The sequence below is a fragment of the Schistocerca serialis genome, chromosome 8, assembly GCF_023864345.2.
Source record: "Schistocerca serialis cubense isolate TAMUIC-IGC-003099 chromosome 8, iqSchSeri2.2, whole genome shotgun sequence".
In the NCBI taxonomy this organism is placed as follows: Eukaryota; Metazoa; Arthropoda; class Insecta; order Orthoptera; family Acrididae; genus Schistocerca; species Schistocerca serialis.
Window position 1 is genome coordinate 348612732 of NC_064645.1, and position 5000 is coordinate 348617731.

At 49.7% G+C, this 5000-nt stretch overlaps 1 non-coding gene across 1 annotated transcript in view; it reads right to left on the reverse strand.

Annotated features, from left to right (window-relative positions):
* Positions 1–254, reverse strand: part of LOC126417700 (small subunit ribosomal RNA) — a 1909-nt gene extending 1655 nt beyond the window's left edge. The window contains exon 1 of the ribosomal RNA XR_007575769.1: positions 1–254. This exon is cut by the window's left edge and continues 1655 nt beyond it. This is a non-coding gene — a ribosomal RNA (small subunit ribosomal RNA).
* Between the last annotated feature and the right edge of the window lie 4746 nt (positions 255–5000).

Below are 5000 nucleotides of genomic sequence, written 5' to 3' on the forward strand. Positions count from 1 at the left end.
GGCAAACGGACCGGACGAGCCGACCGATTGGTTTTGATCTAATAAAAGCGTCCCTTCCATCTCTGGTCGGGACTCTGTTTGCATGTATTAGCTCTAGAATTACCACAGTTATCCAAGTAACGTGGGTACGATCTAAGGAACCATAACTGATTTAATGAGCCATTCGCGGTTTCACCTTAATGCGGCTTGTACTGAGACATGCATGGCTTAATCTTTGAGACAAGCATATGACTACTGGCAGGATCAACCAGGGAGCTGCGTCAACTAGAGCTGAGCAGCCGGCCGCCCGGGAGTGTGTCCCGGGGGCCCGCGCGAACACGCAAGCGTCCGCTCAATTATTCTGCAAACAGGAGGAGGCTGAGCTCCCCTGCACAACACACCTCGAAACCCTCTCAGGTCCCGGCGGCGCGCAGCGCCGTCCTAAGTACTTGGTCGGGTTCGAGAGAGGCGCAATCGCCCGGAGTTAGGCGAGTAGACGCTTTAGGTGCGACCACCCGTGCTCCCAACTGAGCTTGCCGCTGCCGACAGAGGCCCGGGAGCGTGCTGTCGTGGCATTGCCGGCGGGAGACAACACGCGCCACCTACGGTGACCGGCAGCTCCAACGCCAGCGCCACAGAAGGACAAAAGCCCCACTTGGGTGCCGAAGCGAACTCTCCCAGCACAGCGCACGCGCCAACACGTCCGCACAGCTGCGATACAAACCACCTGCGAGAACCGCTGGGGCGACCGAGCAGCAGACGGCGTCGCGGCGCCGAGCGCCGAGCGGCGGCGCAACCTCAGCGCACACAGTCCTCAATCGGACCAGCACACTGCAGATGGCCACCGCGCTTCGCACCGGGCCCGCGAGGACCTACTTTGGCCGCAAGGCGCCGCGAGCAGGGGGCGCCGGCGCGCAGCTGCGCCGCCTGCCGCGTCCGTCGGCCGGCGCGCCTGCCACTGGCCGCCCCCACCAGCCGGCTGTAGCGCGTGCGCCCACGCACCGCGCTGCCAGCACGCCGGGCGGCCCCCCCTCACCGGCCGGGGACGGTCCCACCCAGCCACCGCCGCGTATCGCCTCACACCCAGATCCCCTTTCACGTTCGTGGGCATGGTGGGTCCCCTTTCACGTTCGTGGGCATGGTGGGTATCCCTGAAACAACCGGTTAATAGCTCGACCGATCGTCGCCAACACTGATTCACCTCTAGCGAGAACAACCGCACCACAACGGGTTACCTGTTGTTCATTTGCGTAACGTCACCAGCAAACGTAGACGTCCATCGCCATTTGCAACGAGTATTGCATGCCTGTGTCAGGTGTCACAACACACTACGTCTGCCCACATAGACGCAACAACATGTGCACGCCTCGAGAACACGTGGAAGGTAGCCCCCGTACGTATGCGGTGTCCATTGCGCCAACGACTGTCAGCCGGCCTCTGCAGGATGTCGCAGATGTGGAACGCGGTGCAACATGCTATCACGGTGTGTGAGAAGAGACGACTACGTCCGAATACACGCTCCACCACATCAACAGACTGCTCATGCTGATCGCCATCCAGGGCGTCCGTTCCTCCCACACGTCTGAATGGCGTACCACACTGCAATCCAGCTCTTATAGGGAGACGACACGTAGCTGCGTGCACAATATTTGGACTGTATGGTCTGCCGTTGCTAGGCGCAGTCGTCGTACGGTCACACATGTGCCACGATGTATCATTCAGTACATACGGACCAATGTGCAGTACAGTTTGTGGGTTTTGCGTACATCGGCGGACAGGTGACAGGCCGTACCACAACGTAGGCTGAGTACGTCGGCATGCGAAGGGCATTGAACATGCAAACTTCTCAACGACCAGCTTGCGAAGGCAGGGGGGAAGGGGGGGGGGGGCATGTACGTCCTGCTGCTATCCACATTAGAGTGTATAGCAGGAGCATGTGGAAAGTCAGCAACACCTGCAAGGTGTTTAACATGACGCGATACACAGGGGACCGGGCAGTGCGAATAGCGAACTATATTGCGAGGGTTGCGGTTAGGCAACACTACACTAATTTAACGAGTTGCATAACAATTACAGAGCAGGTTCAGCGACAACGTGCGTCAGGTTAAGGCGCAATATAGGTTATGTTGAGGCGCAATATAGGTTAGGTTGAGGCGCAATATAGGTTAGGTTAAGGCACAACATGGGTTACGTTAAAGCGCAAATTAGGTTATGTTAAGGCACAACATGGGTTACGTTAAGGCACAACATGGGTTACGTTAAGGCACAACATGGGTTACGTTAAGGCACAACATGGGTTACGTTAAGGCACAAATTAGGTTACGTTAAGGCACAAATTAGGTTACGTTAAGGCACAAATTAGGTTACGTTAAGGCACAAATTAGGTTACGTTAAGGCACAAATTAGGTTACGTTAAGGCACAACATGGGTTACGTTAAGGCACAACATGGGTTACGTTAAGGCACAACATGGGTTACGTTAAGGCACAACATGGGTTACGTTAAGGCACAAATTGGGTTACGTTAAGGCACAAATTGGGTTACGTTAAGGCACAAATTGGGTTACGTTAAGGCACAAATTGGGTTACGTTAAGGCACAAATTGGGTTACGTTAAGGCACAAATTGGGTTACGTTAAGGCACAAATTGGGTTACGTTAAGGCACAACATGGGTTACGTTAAGGCACAAATTGGGTTACGTTAAGGCACAACATGGGTTACGTTAAGGTACAACATGGGTTAGGTTAAGGTACAATATGGGTTAGGTTAAGGTACAATATGGGTTAGGTTAAGGTACAATATGGGTTAGGTTAAGGTACAATATGGGTTAGGTTAAGGCACAATATGGGTTACGTTAAGGCACAACATGGGTTAGGTTAAGGCACAACATGGGTTAGGTTAAGGCACAACATGGGTTAGGTTAAGGCACAACATGGGTTAGGTTAAGGCACAACATGGGTTAGGTTAAGGCACAACATGGGTTAGGTTAAGGCACAACATGGGTTAGGTTAAGGCACAACATGGGTTAGGTTAAGGCACAACATGGGTTAGGTTAAGGCACAACATGGGTTAGGTTAAGGCACAACATGGGTTAGGTTAAGGCACAACGTAGGTTAGGTTAAGGTACAACGTAGGTTAGGTTAAGGTACAACGTAGGTTAGGTTAAGGTACAACGTAGGTTAGGTTAAGGTACAACGTAGGTTAGGTTAAGGTACAACGTAGGTTAGGTTAAGGTACAACGTAGGTTAGGTTAAGGTACAACGTAGGTTAGGTTAAGGTACAACGTAGGTTAGGTTAAGGTACAACGTAGGTTAGGTTAAGGTACAACGTAGGTTAGGTTAAGGTACAACGTAGGTTAGGTTAAGGTACAACGTAGGTTAGGTTAAGGTACAACGTAGGTTAGGTTAAGGTACAACGTAGGTTAGGTTAAGGTACAACGTAGGTTAGGTTAAGGCGCAATGTCGGTTAGGTTAAGGTACGATATAGCTTAAGTTAAGGTACAATATAGCTTAGGTTAAGGTACACATTGTTGTAGGGAAAGGTGTATTTGGGGGGGGGGGCGGCAGGTTCGTTGATAGTGATTATCGTAAGTGCATGCCTGCGGGATCATCCGATTTGTCACGTCAGGATGCACTTGTGGCTCATGACAGGCGGCGTTCCGATTCCAAGGTTGTGGCAGATCTGTGTCTTTCATTCCTGCCATTGTTTGTGTACTGTGACAGGAGGCAGTATTGTGATGTTGGGTGCACCCCTGTGTAGGACATGTGTGGGTGTTCGTGGCTTAGCTGAGCAATGGCGGATGTCGGAAGGGTGGGATATTCTGTTTTCTGGGTGGACCTCCCGGTCTGGTTATGATAGTGTGGATTGTGTAATGTGGCGGAGAGGATGCACTGGATGTTCTTCCATGCTGGTGGTTAGATATTGTGTGTGTGTGTGCCTGTTACAGGCAGAGAGTAGTGTGTGATAAGAGAGTAGTGTGTGATAAGAGTGTCTGGCTGACGTGTGGTTCTCATTATGTGCAGAGTCTTTCAGCATGTATAGGGACGGTTGTATATATTATCTGTATTCTGATGGCTCTGCATCTATTACTAATCAGTGCCGTGTCTACGGTTACTCTGGTTCCAGTCGAAACTGTTCTATCTCTGTACATTAGTGACACTGCGGCTCCACTATGTTGCCGGCCCTGTCGGCCGTTTCCCCCAGTGTATGGCTAATGATTATCAGCAATCAGTCTATTAGTCAATACCGGTAGTGTGACGACGTCAAATGTCCGGGATGGGGGAAGCTACACCCTTCCCGTGGGTCAGGGCCTAGAAAGACTCTTCCCACGCAGGAGGCTCGGACTGTCGTTACTCTTCCGAGAAATATATTTGCCCAGCGTTTTTTGTGACTGCGAGTGCGACGCCCACGGGTACCGACATGGATGGGGCGCGTCCTAGCTGATCGCTCGGCATGGGAATCAGTACAGTGAGCAATGCGATCGCGTCTGTAGCTTGTACGTGGTACAGCTCGCAGCTCATGTATAGGGACATTTTTTTTTTTTTTTTTTTTTTTTTTTTTTTTTTTTTTTTTTTTTTTTTTTTTTTTTTTTTTTTTTTTTTTTATTTTTTTTTTTTTTTTACATTTAACCACATTCGAAACCCACCGCCTTGATAACTATGGTGGGTTGTTAGCTTACTGACTTCAGTATGTCTGCAGCAAGTCATGGTCTCTTAGCCGTTGCAGATGCTCACAGATGGTTTGTTTGTGAGTAGCTGCACCGTTCCCGTCCCTAGCCACGTGGAGGCGGACCAGATCTGAGCTATTACATGCTGCATGCGTGGTTTACTATTTCACTTACACAGTGTTATCATGTTAATAATATTTAATATAGAAAAAAATAAAACTGAATAAAAAAAAAAAAATAACAAAAATATTAACGTATTGATTTATAAGAAGCAAATATACAATATAGAACTACGTAGGATATCAAGGAAATATGAAACATCGTGATTTACAAAAGAAAAGAAAAAATAAAAGCACT